General features: G+C 45.0%; 1 long non-coding RNA gene across 2 annotated transcripts in view; it reads right to left on the bottom strand.

Moving 5' to 3' along the window:
* Positions 1-18,293, bottom strand: part of LOC138114092 (uncharacterized) — a 100,766-nt gene that overhangs the window by 9,556 nt on the left and 72,917 nt on the right. For both annotated transcript variants that reach the window (XR_011152486.1, XR_011152485.1), the window contains one exon: positions 10,628-10,789. This is a non-coding gene — a long non-coding RNA (uncharacterized lncRNA). The remainder of the gene's footprint in view (positions 1-10,627; positions 10,790-18,293) is intronic.

The following is an 18,293-nucleotide window of genomic DNA, read 5'->3' as shown; positions in this document are numbered from 1 at the left end:
AACTTGTCTAAATTCCTACTTTTCAAAAAGAGGAGTTAGTGGGAAGGCTTCATTCAGTAGCCATGGAAACACCCAAAGAAAAGAAGCAACCTAACAGCTGACTTACACAGAAGTAACAGAACAAACCTGGCCTCCATCAGGGGAATCTGGAGTCATTCTGGAATTTTATTGTGCAAAATACCAGTTCTTCTTATCCCAGAAGTCACCCACTTTCCTGTCCAGAGGTCTGCTCCTCTAAGGCACTTTTCAGCTTTTCCACTTGCAGGTTTTGTCCTCTGAGACATTTCCTGGAGGGTGAGGAGAGCTGCAGTGCTGCTCACAGCAGCACTGATGTCCTGTGTAGCCTGTGGAGGTCACCAGCAATGTCACTGCTGAGAACATGCTTTTCCAGCTTAATCAAGGCCAGATTGTCCAGGAGACAACGCTTCCCATTGCATCTGTCCAGGGAGCACTGCCTGATGCTGCACAGCCCTGGCTGGGACTGCCCCCAGTAATGATGTTCCTCCAATTAACCTCAGTGAGATCAGGCCTTGTTCAGCTCAGAGTGGTTCTGAAAATCCCATCTGCCTCATCTTCTTGGTCCACGGGTTCCCCCAGGATGATATCACTTCCTCTGCCTGCACCAGAGATGGAAACATCCTGCTGCTTGCTCATATTCCTGTAGGATCGCTCAGCAGCACCAGGAGGCACAAATAAATAACAGTGTACAGCACCAGCTGAAGTTTCTAGGAGCTAAGATTGGGGGGTTTGTTGCCTAAAGAAAGGAGAGAGAAGGTGGGGCTTTGGGGTGGCTGAATTCCACAGTGCAGCGAGAAACCCCCATCCTACTCCAAGAGCTGTGCCAGGGCTTATCTCCCTTCCTCCACTTCTGCTTTATTAACTTTAGGCCCTGATGAGCTGAGCTGCCAGCATTGCCTGTGCTTCCCTGCTCAGATTGCTTTCACAAATGGTGTGACCTCTTCTTTCTCTGGTTCCTCTGCAAATATCATTTTATACCAGGATGTTTTCCAGTCCGCCCAGCTGCACCAAAGTGACAACTTCTGGAGCAAGAAGTCAGTCCAAGGTGTTGATGCAGCCTAACTGGAGCTACAGGGAGCTCTCAGACTACACACTGTCCTTACATTTCTCTCCTAGGTCACTCTTTTTCTGCAGCTTGAACTCTCTGTTTTTCTCATGTGGAATCTACCTGGGCATGTCCTTGGGCTCAGCAAAGCCCCACTCCAGAGCTGGGAAAAGATGCTTTCCTACTAAGCCTACAAAGAGTAGTTTGTGGAAGAAACTGCAGAAAAACAGCTTTTTCTTCCCTCCCCCTCCTTCTCCCATCCTCCCCATGGGTGCTGCTGCTCACCCAGATTTTCCCAAGCACTTTCTCTGCTTTATTTTCAAGGAGTCAAGGAAGCGCTGGCTCTTTGGGATTTACATGCCTTTGAGGTAAAGGCAGAGCAGCTTTGAGAGGTGACTCCTCCTCTCTGCTGCCTGCTTTGTGGCTGGCACTACAAACCATGGGAGAGGGATTTTACCCAAACTTTGCAGCTTTTTTACATTGCTCTGTGAGTTGACACCCTTCCTTTGAAACAGAGAACATGACAAGCATTTTTTGCCCAATGTCTTGAGTCTTAATTCTGTTTTTTCAAGGGATTAAAGAATTTTGTGGGCAGGTGCTTCTTCTTTTCGTTCCTTCCCTCACCCACTTTGCTGCTGTGCTTGGACAAGTAATTTCTGCAGGGTAGGAAGCACAGCCAAAGCAAGTAGTTTACTGTCTTTTCTCAGTAAAACAATCATAAAAATTATCAGCCTCAGATTTATTTTGACACGAAATTAAAACTATGTTCGGACACAACGGAAAAATATCACAAATAAAAACTGCACCAAGAGCCTGGCTCCAAAGTGGTTGGCTCCTTCCTGAGTTACTTAGGCAGTGAAATTGTGATTTCAGTGGGAATATAAAGGCAAAGCTGGTGTTAAATCTGGAAGTGGTTTGCACCCAAGCTTTGCCTGGTGTCCTCATCAATTTTGTTTGATCGTTTTGTCCCTTGTTGTCCTTGTAGGGCTGAATGCAAAATGGAGCAACAGGGGGGTTTTGTTTTCATACCATATCAGGTTATTCCTGAGGGAGTCCAAGAAGGGGAGAGGAGGGATGTTATTCCCTACTAATCCGGGCTGTTTGCAGGCTGCAGGCTGGAGTAGCTCAGGATTTGCCTTTGAAGGTCCCTGCAGTGAGTGTGGCTCTCACACAGCCAGAGGCACACATCAGTCAGCTCCTGAGACACCAACATTTCCCTTTTGCATTGAAATTCAAGAATGACAAGTGCAACTCAGAGCCTCCCTAGGAGACAGCGGTGGATTTTGGCCTCCTGTAAGAGGAGTAATGGGATTCTTCTTTGGATACACGTCCTCCTGCAGCCAAACAACAGAGCGTGTTCTTAAAAGGACTTTGCAACAAGAAAATTACGAAGATGTGGCCAAATCTGAGCTGCCATGAAATACAGAGGCACCCAGTCTCCTCTTTTTTCCAGCCCTCTGGGTTTTTTTTTTTTCCATTTGGTCCGTAGGTGATGCCATCACAAGGAAAGATTGGGATTTTCCCTGTCACCAGACACCCTAATCCTTCAGGGCAGACACCTGATCATGTCTGCACGCACTTCCAGCACTCCAAAGAAGCCCATCCACACATCTTAAAAAGCCTGAAGTTATGTCTTTGCTGACTTCAGATAATCATGTAAAGCTTTGTCCACGTCCCAAGGGCAGATAATAAACAGAGAAATTCAGATAAACTGGAGGCAAAACATCACCTCAAACTCATGTTTGTTAATGTGAGTAAAGATGACATTTATTACTGTCATTACATTTCAGTTGAGTCCCTGTGCTGTCCCACCTTGCCTGCGTGGCATTAAGGACCATGGCAGGATTTTTTAATACCTTAAAGCAATCTGGTAAGTTAATTTCATTTCTTCCCAGCAACACTTGAGATTAAAACACTCTTCCATTGTGGAAAAGACTGTGAAACATGTACTCATCTTCCCCAATAAACGCCTTTATGGGGTTGAAGGGGGACAGTAATGTTTTCCAGTACTCACCAAAGCTAGAATTTCATATGAAATTTTAATTCATCATGTATTTTTAACCCTGGAAACCTGATCTGGGTAGGATGGTGTTTGTGTATCATGTATCACACACACACACATCGCTTGCCAGGGATTATTTTGCACTTGGTAAAGTGTTCCATCCACATATTGACATATTAATATACTTATTTGTGGGATTAATAGGATGAACTCCTGCCAAGACCAGAGTGCATTGCATGGTGGATCAGCATGTTCTGCTGCTGTCCAAGTGCTCCTGCCCTGTCCCTCCACCTGGCATTGCTACAGGAAGAATTCCACACAGATACTGGTGTCCCAGTCCTCCCCATAAAGCACCAGTGCTGGGCTGAGCGGCTGCACTGGTGTCTCCTTTGGGTTTTACATCCCCTCTCTTGAGTCCAGCATGATTTTTGGCTCCTTGAGGATTAGGGTTTTGTGGTTCCCTGTGTGAAAGTGATGCATGGCAAGCTCAGCCCATGCAGGTGAACAGCTTGGTGGCCTTGAGCTCGAAGCCAGCTCTTTTCTCTTCTCTCTCTTCTTTCTTCTTTTCTCTTCTCTTCTCTTCTCTTCTCTTCTCTTCTCTTCTCTTCTCTTCTCTTCTCTTCTCTTCTCTTCTCTTCTCTTCTCTTCTCTTCTCTTCTCTTCTCTTCTCTTCTCTTCTCTTCTCTTCTCTTCTCTTCTCTTCTCTTCTCTTCTCTTCTCTCTTCCCATGACTGCTTGCTCACTGCTCCATCAGCACAGATTTATTTCCATGCTCGATTTGTAGGAATAAAAGAGCCAGATAAGAAATATGTTTTTAATAGTAATGTCACCAATGAATGCCGAGCATCTCGATATCAGCCATTAAGTAAAAGCAGGGGAGGAATGAGCATCATTTGTCTGTTGCCAGCTTCTCTCAACTGGCTTTCATTTAGAGGAGAAAAAAACCCCAATCATTTCTATCCAGGTAATAGTGAAATATATTCTTTGTCAGCAACAGGTCAAAATGCAGAGATATGTTATTCACGGCAAGCTGACTTCACATTTTCTAACCTAAATGCTGGATTGCTTTCCTCAATTATTCACATATGTTTTCTGGTTGAATAATAACCCACATGCTGTCCCCAAACGAAAACTACAGACTTCATGATGTTCAGCTAGAATCCACAGGTCTGCTCAGCCATTTCTTGTTCCAGAAGCTGAACCAGCCAGTCCCAGAGATGAAATTAAGAGAGGTGCCAGCATAAAGTGCATCCTGTTAAAATATAAAAATATGCAATTTTCCCACCAAAGAGATTGCAAGTAAGGAAAGTTTTAATGATACAGTGACTTAAATAAGAGGCAAAACAAGCCTGATGGTCACACTGTAATTGCCAACCCATGTGTTCTCAGCTCCAGGCCTTCTGCAAAGCAAATTTATTTTCTACTCACATAGATCTGGATGCTGTTCTATCAGCTCAGCTGATGCATTTTCTTACCCCTGGAATTGTGCAGGGCTGCAAGGCTTCATTCAGCCTGGAATGCAGAGTTAAAAGAGCAAGTGTGAGCTGGCCTTGTGCAATGCCTGTTTGCACACTGCTTCAGAGTTACAGGTAAGCAACGACCAGAGCCATGGGCGGGTTCTACAGCTGGTGCTTCATGAAGAAATTATGGTCTGTTACCCCATAAGGATGCTGAGGATGGAGTTTATCTAGAAAAAAAGTGGCAGTGAGCATGGTTGGAGCTCGATTTGTGCAGTCAGGGATGTGCCAGGCAAGAAATGAAATGTGGAAACAGTCAGAGTCAGAAAGTCCCACTCCTGAAATCTGCTCATGTGGTCATTCGTAGAGTCAGAGATTCAGAGAATGGTTTGGGTTGGAGGGAACCCTTAAGATGATCCAGTTTCAAGCAGAGACACCTTCCACTATCCCAGGCTGCTCCAAGCTCCATCCAGCTGGGCCTTGAACACTTCAAGGGATGGGGCAGCCACAGCTCCTCTGGGCAACCTGTGCCAGGGCCTCCCCACTCTCACAGGGAAGAACTTCTTCCTAGTATCGATCCTAAACCCACTCTGTACCAGTTTAAAGCCATTCCCCCTTATCCCAGCACTACCTTCCAGTCTCATTTTCCAGCTCTGTGGCAGTGGGGAGGTGCCAGCTCAGGAAAACATCACCAGGGTGGGTGAAGCTGTGCTCACCACTGCTCCAAACCCCCTTGTCAGGTGTTGGATGGGAGAACTGGGCTGCTCACCAGTGGGGGTTTCAGTTTCCAGCAGAAAAAAACAAACGTTCTGAGAACACAGATGGTGTTGACGTAACCAAACCCCATGTTCTCCCTGGAAAAAAGTTTAGTGGGAGATTTTTGACCAGCACCACAGACACTTTCAACCCAGAGCAGTTAGTGATCCCCCCAAAGATGAAAGACTGAGGAGTTTCAGATTCCCTTCCTGCCATGCATCAGCTCTGGGTGATGCCTCAGCAGTCTGGCATTAAACAATGCCCTGTGACTCGCGAGCCCCCGCGTTCCTAAAGAGATCACTTTCAAGTGTAGTGCACTAAAACCTCATATGATTTCCATATGTCCTGCTGCCTGAGTACTTTGCAACTGGTTCATGACGAAAAAAAAAAACCTTATAAACACATTACCTTGACAGGAACAATCCTTGGAGTAACAGGAGATACGACAGGAGAGACTTTGAAAGGAGATCGTTATTATCCAGTAGCGTTTTTCTCTGTAGTCTATGAAATTTATGCCACTGAGTCACATCCTTTCAAAGCAAAGAATGAAAAGTGCCCTGTAGGACAGGTGAGCCCCTCCCCAGGCCTCTCCATGACTATTTATCTCCAGAGCTGCTCACGGCACTGCCAGCAAGGCTATTAGCTGAACGAGCCACGGATCCAGATGCCTTGGCTGGGAGAGAAAATGATTCAAGCTTCCACACATGGAGTTTGCTGCAGCTGGACCCACAAGTGCTGACTCCTTTGCTGGAGGACACAGAGGGGCCAGATGGTGAGAAAAGCAGTTCTGCCACTGCTGCCCCCAAACCTGGATGGTTTGAGGCAGAGGGTGGTGGAACAGCCCTCGTGCTTCTGACAGCACAAAACCATCCTTAAAAACATAGCTCAGGAGGGGATGTGGCCCTTGTGAGCACCAAGTGCTGTGCACAGCGTGCAAAAGCCTCAAGGTCTGCCAGTCTGAGCCTCCCCAGTATTCCCTACAAGGCTGGAAGTGGGTTTTTGTTAAGCCTTGGACATCTCAGTCCTCTGTGCTGATTTTGGATGATGCAACCTGTCTGCCTCCTAATGCTTTACAGGTTTGTTTAACCACTCCCCAACTCCCTCCCCACTTTATTTTTGCAAAAAAGAAGCAAATGTTCCTCTCTGCGCCAGACTTCAAATATAAGAGATGCTCAGTCTCTCCAGAGCAAGATTTTTCAGATGCTACTTCTGCACTGCCCAACCTGAAATTATCCACAAGTAGGGGTCCTAGTGTTAGGAACAGTTGCAACTACAGATTGGCAGAGTTAGCCTGGAAATCCCATACTCCCACCCTAGCAAGGTGGCATCTGGATGATCCAAATACTGATGTAGATGGAGGACTTCAAAATTCCTCGCAGAAGGGAAATAACAAACCTTTGACCCCAGCCACTGATCCTGGGAATTTCTCCTGGTACACCAATGGCAACAGCTCTCATCCATGGACATCCCATGACCTGCCTTGTGGGGTTTAGTACTGCTCTGAGACAGATCACAGGAGCTCGGCCCCTGCAGATCTCTTGGATTCCCACATAGAAGTTTTGGGTTAAATTAGTGAATCCCTTAGAAGAGCCCTCCTTCATGTCTCCTTCCTGTGAAGTGCATCCCTGCTTTTAACCGGGAATTGGAAGGATAGCTAATGTTAGCAGGGGAATAATGTCGTGTTAACTGCTGAAAGCCCATGGGAGAAGCTGGTCAGATGAACCTGTTTTCACTGTGAAGGCTGGTTCAGCTCTTTGTGAATTTGTAGTAAATCAGCACTTCATAATAAGAACAAATGTTTCATTCTCACTTAAAAATTACCACGGTCAGAGCCTTGTAATGTGCAGTTTTCATGCCGGGGTTACATGACGGGAACTTAAATCCGTCCCATTTTCATCTGTAATTTAAAACGTGTCATTTTGATCGATGAATTAGTAAAGGAACCCAGGATAATTTTGAAACTACCAGCTTAGTAAAGTTGCCTGACCTTGCAAATAACCTTTCCAGTTTAGAAGATTTTAATAGCTTAACTATTAGCTAATCTCCTGGGAAACGTTTTCCCTGGGCAAAACTGGTATGGAAATACTACACCAGTAACAAGGTTTCCATCTTTCTTCTATCTTGATCTTTTTAATTAATTACCAAGCAGTAAAAACATAAGATTGGGAGGAGGGAGGGGGGTAAAAATCCTTGCAGGGGGAGGGGGAGGGCAGGAGTTAACTGTAGGCTGTTTCTAGCCTTTACCTGCGTTTTTTGCATAGATTCATTAGGTGCTGAAATATATTAGCAATTGTTAAGGCATAACTGCTGCTTGATTGCTTGACACTCTGGGCTGAAAGCTGTGAAATAGATCACTTTGTAATGGAAAAAAGCTGCTCTTGCATATAATGAATGAACATTAAAACCTAGAATGGCCTGCAGGGCACCTCAGCGAGCCCCCGAGAGCTTTTGTGTTGCAGTTGTGATGTAGCTGTTCCTTAGGGTTTGTGGGTTCTTTCTTTCTGAGGAAAGGCAGCGGTTTTTCCGAGGGCAATAAAGGACTGCGAATACGGGATTTGTTACAGGAAAAAACAGAGTCGTGTATAAGTGAAGGGGATAGGTTGGAAATTCGTGGCTCAGGTGGAATGTGGACTAAAATATTGTATAGAACATCGGCATCCTGGTTAGTTTATTTTCCCTTTCATCTAATGGCCCTCTAACACAAGCACTGTGTTGGATTGAGGAGAGGATCTCCCTGTGGTTTTCCCTGGCTGATAAAAGGGTTCTCATTTTATTTCACCTGTGTTTTGCACTGTGATTTTCGATGCTGTCTGGGGAAAAAAAAATAAATAAAAGGAAACTCTTTTTTAGGCTAGCAGCACGTGACTTTTTGACTTCTGTAGCTCTCCAGCAGCACAGCTCCAGGTACAGCTGATGGCAGTCCTCCTCCCAGTAAGGGTAAGGACAGGGACAGGGACATCACTGTGCCCAGCACCCCGTGGGTGTTTGCTGTGCTTCAGGTGCTGCTGTCACGACTGTTTCACCTTCCAAACCCCGTTAACTATTACTGTTCCAGTACCAGGAAACCAGGGTCAAGCAACTGAAATGAAAGGTCCTTTCAAACCACAAATATGAATGTTTCCATTTTAAAGAGAGGCCTTTTTTTTTTTTTTTTTTTTTCTTTTTATGCATTGGCAAAGAGCTTATTGAGACCTACACTTGCCTGCAAACACTCTGCATCTTTAGCTGGGACAAAGATCACCCACCATGCAGGTGAAGGCACAGTTTAGGGAAGGAATAACATGGCTCCTGCATGAAGACAGTGTTTTGGTGCAAGGGAATGGACCATGGGGGTTTCCTTCAGGCCAGGTTTGTTTTGCAGGTCTTCAGTTCAAGCTTTTCTGCTACCTGAGTGAAGATAAATCCCCATCTCAGCATGGTGACACCACCAGCACCTGCTCTGGCACCACCAGTTCCAGGCTGTTGATCTCCAAACCTCTCCTTCTCTGCCAAGGCGTGTGAGGGACTGAGCACAGGGTCCTGCCCCGAGGGCTCTGTTTGCAGTGAAAATGAGCTTGGTCCTTGCTCGGTTGTGAGGTGACCTCTGAACCAGCACTTCAGGCCCTGGAGCACAGAAATGAGACTTCAGCCTGGAAGGCCCTGGGCTGCAACAGATGACCTGTTATTTTATCTTGAGCAGGAGGAGGTTGGCACATGGCTTTTAGAGCTAATCACTCACGTTCTTTGAGGAGAGCAGGAATTTCCCTCCCTCCCCCTCCAGCAACCTGGGACTTTATTGTGTGTCTGGATCATTTCAGGCTGATCCTTCCTTAACATTTTCCATTTATTTCCCCCAGGTTCAAACTTCTGGAGCTCTCTGGCACGTGTGATGGAGGCTCTTGGCTCGAGCCCGTTGAACACAACCCTTCCCCTCTGCAGGTCCCTGTTATCCCCCTCCATGAGCCACCTACAGTGTTTTTCATCCTTCTGGGGTCTCCCCACCGAACCCTGTGTGTCTCCCACCAAAAATGCTGTCTTTTTGCCAGTTTCACGACCATCATTCATCCCTGATGGTGCACAGGTGGCAATCCAAGGAAGAGGCGAGAAGCAGCAGCACTCTCCTGTTTCCTTTCTCTCCTGCCAAACCCATAGGGAAAGCCTGGGGCTACAAACAAATTATAGAAGGGAAACTCCATTTTTTTTCCTGTGCCCTGAGGCTCCTAAATATTTGTTGTTTGCTCAGTCCAGTTCTGCTCTACTGAACAAGGGCTCTCTGCAGGGACTGGAGTGCAGGGTAGCAACACACAGGGCTGTGCCAGGAGAAAATGGCAAAGTCAGAGCTAGCTGAGAGAGAATGACATTCAAACCAAGAGCCCGTGGGATTCAACTGGGGGCAGTCATTGGTAATGTGCCCAAACTGCCTCCACAACTTACATGGGAGCCATGGTGAGCAGGGCAAGCCCCATGGCTGCTCCAGCCTCCCTCCTGTCCCAGGACAGCAGCTGTGGGGTCTCTGCAGGGCTGCTGGTCACCACCTCCACTCATCAAGGGTCCAGGTGGGGGAATGGCCAGACCCTAAACTGGTTCCTCCCAGCAGGTGTTGATGGCAGGCTCATCCCAGCCCACAGAGGGCAGGATGAAGCCTTGGGAGGGAAGTGCCGGTGCTGGTGTGGCCTCCTGCTCTTGCTGGCTGGGAGATTGGATGTGGTTATTGTTCCAAATACATCCAGAGATGCTCAGCATGGCAGAAAAAAGAAGAAATGAACCTGCTGTGCCTGTCCAGAGTCTCACCGTGGTGCATCTCCAGCGTGGTGGCTGTCACTTCCTTCTCTAACCTAGCACCTTCAGGGTGATCCTGTGCTTCTATCCATGGGTTATCCCTGGACCATTCACATTCCATTCACAATCCAAACACTGGATGCACACACAGAGCTTTCCTGGAGGTGCCTGAGCTAATGGGACTGTACCTGTCCTCAGAGCAAACTGCCCTGTAAGCCACAGAAAAGTCATTTGATGCAAATGCTGGACTGTAAAGCTCCTGTCTGGTTCAGGACATTGCAACTGCAGAACAGAATTCATGGCCTCTCGCACAGGACTGTGCTCAAAGTAAATAATATTATTTCAGAAAACAAAATTCATTTTGCAGCCTGAGACCAACTGCAACAGGATACGAAGCAGGGGGATAAAAAGTAAAAATGCCTTGCCCCTGGGGCTATTTATTATTTATACACCACTGTGCCTAGATAAACTCCTCCTTGAAAGAGTAGGACGAAAATAATTCTGCAATGTGGAAACAAACTACCTATTTAAAGTGATTTTATGCCTGAATGGCCTCATTATAAAAACAGTCTGCATGCAATAACTTTTTACCTTTTTCTACAATATCCAATGAACTGCTTTTTGTCACTCTCACCAGTCTCAGTGCTTTCATGCAACCACCTTGGTGGAAAGCCTCCGTGGTTTCCTTAGAAACGTCTTTCTTCCTGGATGTTGACCCATGGTGGTTGAGGCAGCTAACACCCTGGAGAGGTCCTGTTCAAACAGGAAAGAACAGACAGTTTAATGGCCAGCTTTGCAGCTCTGCTCCTCCACAGTTTACAGTAGTTGGGAGCTATAAAAGAAAAATATCACAACGAAGGTTTCTTTATTTTAGGGTCAGCTCTGCATGGGCGTTTTTGACAAAAGCTGAATCTGCAGCTCACAGGCTGCTGTTGGGCGCTGGTGGGGTGGAGAGGGTTCACTTGCAAAGGGCTGGTGCTCAGGAGATGGCTCCTCGTGTGCAAATAGGCTTTGTCCTTCAGTAAAAACCACATCCTGTGTCCTTTTGGTGCATTCCTAACTCACTGGCACAAGGGGCAGTCTGACGAGCTGTAAATAACATCACCTTTCAAGTGTTTTGCAGCGAATGCTCTGCAATGTCTGAGCAGGAACAAGAGGCCAGAGTCCAGAAGTCCTTGAGAGAGGTGGGAAAAACACTTGTCAGGCTGTGATGTTGTTAAACAAAGCTTATCTCCAGCTCTGCTCATGGCCTGACAGTCATTCCCAGGGACAGGGATCTATCTCACGTGTTGGTCACTGCCACTGGCAGTACTGGAGACGTCAGGGTGCTCCTCAGGTGAAGGGACCTGGTGAGACCTTTCTAACCTAACCTGCACCTCCCACAGAATCATTCCCATCAGCAAGAGCAAGAGCACGGGCAGGTCATGCAGGTGTTACAGATTGGCTGCTTCCTTGCATTTTTATTCACTTCCAGGGGAACTCATGAAACCTTTTGACTATGCTACAACCTACACAATTTTTTGTTTGTTTGTTTCGGTTTTGTTGGGGTTTCCTTGTTTTGTTTCGTGCTGCCTAAACAGTGATTCTCCAAGAAAGCTGGAGAGAAACTGTTTACAAGGACATGGAGTGCTAGGACAGATATAGATCAGGGATTAGGAAGAAATTCTTCCCTGTGAGGGAGGTGAGGCCCTGGCACAGGGTGCCCAGGGGAGCTGTGGCTGCCTCATCCCTGGAAGTGTCTAAGGCCAGGCTGGATGGAGCTTGGAGCAACCTGGGATAGTGGAAGGTGTCCTTGCCCATGGAACAAGATGATTTTTAAGGTCCCTTCCAAGCCAACCATTCTCTGATTCTATGATGACATCTTCCAAGTTCTGCTTGTTCTCCAGGTTTTGCTGCCTTTACATAAAGAATGGAAAAATCAATGGCAGTTCCATTACCAGCTCTAAGCTGTGTGGCACCCCAGTGTGCACTCTCCAATCTTGTTCCAGTTCTTGCTCCCTATGGGAGCCACAGGCTTGGGAAATCCATGGTGTGAAGCAGAGCAAAATACCCCCAGGCTATTCACAGGCTGGTTCAAGATGCCCAGGAGCTCTGTGGTGAGCATGGCACTCATCCTGTCCCACCCAAAGGAACAGAAATAATCTGTTAACTCCAGTGCAGTGCTGTGCTAATGCTGGTGCACCAGGTCAGAGAGGAAAAACCTGGAGAACTGTAATTAACAACAACAAAAATAAATTACGCAAGAGCGTTTCTCTTAAAGTTTTTAATAGAAAATAGAGAGAGCAGGTTTTTCAAGCCAAACAGGAAGGAAAACAAATAAACAACTGCAGTCAGTGCATTCACAGGCTTTTAGAAGTCAGGTTATCAGCCAGGGACCCACAGACAGGAACTGATGAAGCAGAAATCTCCAGGGAAACAGATGAGGTTTTCAAAGAACACAAACACATAAAACCCTGAGATGTGCATTTATAAATAAGCCCAGGGAAGAACTGGGCACACAATTCCCAGGCTGAGGGTTATGAGCTGGATCCTTCCAGTCTGAAGATTTGGCCCAGACAAGTAAAATCTGTAAATGGTTGGGGAGGTAATTCGGGCATGTACCAATTTTGGAGAAGTCAGACAATACAGTGAAAGTCACTGCTGCTGGTGTGGGTGTGACATCAGAAGGGAAGGGCAAAGGAAAGCTGAAGCAAAACTAGAAGAACTCCATCCTCTCCAAAGGACAGTGACAGCTGTGGAAAAGCTCTCCACAGGATTACACACAATCCTCAGGGCTGAAACACTGCCATGGAGTCACATCAGGAACTACAAGGCTCTTGAGGGATTTCAAGCTCTCTTTAGGATGACCTGCTGTGGGCTGAGCTGTTCTTATTCCAAACATCTCTCAACCTCCAGGCAGTTTATATTTCCAGTGGCACAGTAATGGATAGGGTTAATACCTACAGGAAAGAGTTCAGTGGCCTCTTGGTGATGTGTAAATTAGCAAGTGGACAGTTGGCCCAGAGAGAAATGGCAAACAAATATTTATTAGTTGTTTCAAAGAACCACAGCCATAAAACTCTGCCATTTGACTGCAGAAGTGTTTGTGTTTTTACTGAAACCAATGCTAAAGGTGATGGCTTTATTCCTAGCTGAGGTAACCTCTGTAACCCCATGATTTATTGCCTTCAGGTAACAGAAAAAAAAAAAAAAAACTAGGATGTATTTTAATGTTCATTGCTCTTGCAGCGTGATAGGAAGATGCCAAGAATGATTTTGAATACCATTTTCACCTTATGAATGTGGATAAACACCTGATAGGGCAGCCTGAAGGAGATTGAACCAGGCTCTTCTCAGTGACTTCCAGAGACAAAGCAAGAGGCAATACAGAAATACAGAAAATTCCATTTATATGTAAAAAAAAAAAAGTCTTTATTATAGAGTGAAAGTGATTGAATATTGGACCAGGTTTCCCAGAGTAGTCTGGGGGGGGCCCTTCTCTAGGTATTTTCCAAAGTAGCTAATTGACTACTTAAACTCAAAAAATACTTATTTCGACATAGCAGGATATTTAGAAATATTTAGCTTCAGTAGAAACCACATGTAAAATGAAGTACTGTCCAACAGGAGTGGAGTCATCAAAATCTAAGGATACATCTAAATGACTGTATAGGTACCTTAAACATATATATGTGGAGATATATATATATATGTGTGTGTGTGTGTGTTTTTATATAAAACAGAGATCTATTTCCTAAATTACAATCACTTCTAATAAGGTTCATGCTTAACAATGAGCAGTTTGGCATTCAATTCAATTCAATTCAATTCAATTCAATTCAATTCAATTCAATTCAGTTCAATTCACTGTTACTTTTTTCCTTGTGTTTTTAAGATGCCACCAAAATGTGCTGGGCTTTGGTCAAGGTTAATTTATAGACAAAACTCAGTTTCTAAACCCACGTATGGGTTGCTAGGTTGGAGCTTAGACAGAAAGGCACTGTGAAGGATAAGAAAAGGATGAAGGCACCTGGGTGTGTGCCATGGCTGAAACCTCTGAGTTTGCCCCAGTGCATCATCAATAAGTGCTTGAATGGATGAATGGCCTGAGCAAATGCTCAGTGTCAGAGTGTGCATAAATTTGAGCTGAACTGCAAAAGTTATGGAGAGAATCCATTCCTGTCACCGTGTGCCATTTTCTCATTAGCCCCCAGAGACCACAGTAACCACCCCTGATCCGGGGGCTGTGGTTTAATATGGATTTATTGGAGATCATGGCATGTACACTTCAGTCCAGCCTTTGAAACAACTTGTGTTTCAGTGACCCCAGCATCCTGAGTCAGCTTGGTTAAGGAAATATGCACTGAGAGGTCATGAAAGAGGCCAGGCCCTCTGTAACTCTGGGGAGACTCCTCAGTGCCTGTGAAAAGCCATCCCAGGGCTCTGCCTTGCTACCCTTTCTCTCCTATCTCCATGGATAGTACAGTCACCCTGCAAAATGGGCACTGCTCTTTAAAATAGATGGTCTCTGAAAGTTTGAGGCTTGCAACAAAACTCAGGGAGAATATTCTGATGATCTCCAAACACAAAAGGAAGTTTGATGATAATTATTCTCTGCAAGGATTTCACTGGTCTGCAGGGAAGATGTTTTTTAGCTGTCTACAGAGGGAAAAGATGTAGCAACTAATATGTTTACAGGGGGGAAAATACATTCTTTTCAGCATGTATGAATGAATAGTAGCTAAAGTATTTCCCTGCTTATTCTTGCCAATTCACCTTTCAGGGGACTCTACAACAAAAAAAAAAGCCATCCCCAGAGGAAGACTTCATTTCCCTGGGAAGAGAGGAATTAGCACAAATTAAAATTCTATTTGCCTAATTCACTTGGAATTCTAATTGAAATGCTTTTGCAATCTTAATTACACCACTTGTTCCCCATTTATTGCGTAAGGTTACTGAATCAAGTTGAAAAGGAAAAGCTGCTGTATGACTTTCTTATAGGACACCTAAGCCTGGGTGAGCTGTTCCTGGGAAGCTTTGAGTGTGTGTCATCAGGCAGCTGGTCCCAGCCTCCTGGGGCCACGTATCCACTGTTCTTCCTTAGGACATGTGAGTATTAACTTGGAGAAGCCTTCTATGCCCCACCAAAAGCCAAATCGCCCAGGTGCCTCCAAGGAAGATTTTACAAAATGAGAGGCAAAAGAAGGGCAGGAGGAAAAATAACTCCAGGATGAATTTAGATGAGCTGTTCTTAAGGATGAAAATTCCTTTGTTAACTCCTCCAGCTTTGCTGTGGTAGGAAGGGGAAAGTTGTAAAGAGAGTGAAAGGTGTTCCTGCCCATGGCAGTGGGATTTGGAAGTGGATGATCTTTAAGATCCCTTCCAACCCAAACCATTCTGTCATTCTATAAGGGGAATACATTAAAGGAGTGAACTCCACAGTTTGTGCTAAAAGCTGTGACACATCAGAAAAATCTCCATGGACTCTGCATGTTGACACTGCTTTTATATCAAATAACTGCACTGTCACCCACAGAGCACTCTGCTTCCCAGGAGTACCAAATCCAGAGATGAGTGATTTGGCCTGAAAGTCAGATCAGTTTTACAGGGTCTCTAATCCCCACAGATTACTCTCCTCCATGAAGACTACTGCTCCACTGGTGCAGGAGGTGGATTTTATAGCAGCACCAAAATCCCTTCTCATCTGTTATCTCTGCCTGGAGAATCGGACTTCTGACATAAACCTGGAAGGTAGTTCAAAGCCTTGCTGCATAAACACACATCCATTTTTTGAACTTTAGGAATAGGTAATGTAAGAGTTGAAAGGTGAAGGTTATGGCACTTCGTGTTTATTTCACCAAGAGCCAAGAGATGGGAAACATCTGGCACTTACACACCAAGCAAGTCTTAAAAACAAAGAGACCTAGACTTTAGTCCGGCTGAGCAAGCACTGGGATAAAAGCTAATGACAGGCTGCTTATTTAAAGGGATCATAATACAGAACAGCCATGTAGGGAACCAGGGAGGATTCGGGAGGGGGAAAATGAGGGGAAAATTCAGCTTTGTGTTTCCAAGTTAAGGGTCAAAGCCTGACTTCAGTTACACTGCAGTGTCAGTCCTGACCTGCAGGCCTCATACAGCAAGTAGGGCCCTCCAGATTCCACTTTGTCCTGATTTCCAGTGTGAAAATACCCAAAGCAGTGCTCAGAAGTGCTGCTGGTGTCTTTCAAGTGTGACAATGTAGAAGTCTTCAGGACCAATCGTTTTTGTGAAGGTGAGAGGAGGGCTGAGAGCAGAAGTGACTTGCAGTGAGGTGAGTTGGGTTAGTGTGAAAGGCTCATTAACATTGCTGCAGCTTCCCTGGAGCAGATCTTCATCTGCTTTGCATCTTCTTGCAGAGGTTTGTCCTGAGAAAGGTGTTTTGTAGAGTGGGGCTCTACCCTTTTGAAAAATTCCAGGCTGAACTTGTTTGTTTACTGTGGTAGCTCCTCTTCAAAACACATCACCTCCAATCTCCCATCTTCATTGCTCAGTCAAAATAAACTGGTCCCTTCAGCAGGATCCATTTTGAAAGCCTAGATTTACCCAGAAAATTAAGAGTGAAGATTCTTTTGCCCCTTTGCCTGTTTATGGAAAAACAGGATTATTTGTAGTCCCTTAAACTGCTGTTCATTGCTGTTCAATGACCTTGGGACTAAGGAGAGCTCCACTTTTTGCTTTTGGCAAGGTAAGTTTCCAATCCCAGCCCCTCAACTACACCAAGAATTAATGTTTAATGTATCTCCAGAGTAATGAGGAAATGTGGACTCCACCTTCTAAGATTTTAAAGCTCACTATTGAAACCAGCATTGTCTGCATTGCAGCAAACATGCGTGAGAGTCCTCCATAAGTTGGTTTTTCAAGAGAAAAGACCTGTCACAGTCAAACAAGTGGGTATCATAAAAACCTCTTGCTCCCATAAGATGTGATAAGGAAACAATGGTTACTGCCCTGGAAAGAGATTTTCAAGGGCAGCTACGTGACAGGAGCTCAAGTGCTAATTCTTAAGGCTGTGGTTTGCAGCCAGCTGTAAGATTTGTGGTATCACACCACCAGTGCCATGTGCCAGATGAGCAACACGCTGCTAGAGCATAAAAAAACCTCCAATCAATGGCTCACATTTGTCAAAACAACGACAACAACCAAAAAAAACCTTTATAACAGCAGGTTTTTTGGTGTATCAGTATTTTTTCTCTTTATGTTGGACCAGCAATCTCCTGCCTTCCCACAGCAGGAGTGCAGCTAGCACAGGAGGATAAAGCTGGTATAAATTCCATATCATGTCCCTTGGCTAATTTGACAAAACACAATCATGTGTCCATGCCTGATCCCCATTAGATTTATAGTCCTGGGTGAGCTGGCAGTGCACAGATCTGGTATTAATAATCCTGGAACCACAGCCTAAATCTATTAGCTGGAAGCAGTTATATGATTCTTAATCCCATTTTGTGTCAGAGCAGATGACTGCAACCAAGATGGAGCAGAAATTACACGGTTTTGCCTGGCTAAACTTGCCCTGAGCTGAGCTTTCAGAGAACTCAAGCCACTCCAGGTACTGGTCTTAAAACTGATGGTTTGGGGGGTACTTCATGGGAACTGAACCTGGAAATCCAAGAGCCCAAAGCATGAAGCTTTGTCCTGTAAGAAATAAACTTCTTTCGTTTGAAAGATATTTAAATCCCAAGCAAGAAATGTCATCTATGTTTGAGAACCCACTGCTGGAGCAGGATGAAAGCTCAACAGTTCAACATAATTTGGAAGCACGGTAAAGATTTGGAACAGTATTCCTTGAAAACTTAATGAGACTCGTACAGCAAGTCTCCACCATAAAAACACAGCTCCCTTGCTTAGAATGATTTTCCCATTCTAAATATCTGAAAATTATAATCATGCTGTTTCCTCAGCAATTAGACATTTTTTATATACTATGTTTCTTTAATAATACTAAAACTTTTCTTAAAAATTATTATTTAAAAAAGCTGTCCCCTGACAAGCACATTATTAAATTACAGTTTATAGCTCTTGCAGTGGGGTAAATTATAGTTGTTTTATTAAAGAATTTTAAAGACTGGAGTTTTACCAACATCTTGCTCCTATAGTTAGCCAAACCCATGAGTGCTGTGAGGTGCAAGTTGTATCTCACAGAGTCCTTCTGCACACCAGGAGGGAATTTAGGTCTGATTTTCCAAATAATGGGACACCACAGGAAGCAAGTCCCATCTGACTCCAAACCTCTGGT

Source organism: Aphelocoma coerulescens, chromosome 8, assembly GCF_041296385.1.
Source record: "Aphelocoma coerulescens isolate FSJ_1873_10779 chromosome 8, UR_Acoe_1.0, whole genome shotgun sequence".
Classification (NCBI taxonomy): Eukaryota; Metazoa; Chordata; class Aves; order Passeriformes; family Corvidae; genus Aphelocoma; species Aphelocoma coerulescens.
The sequence above is the reverse complement of the archived record's forward strand: the minus strand, read 5'-3'. Positions and strand labels throughout refer to the sequence as shown.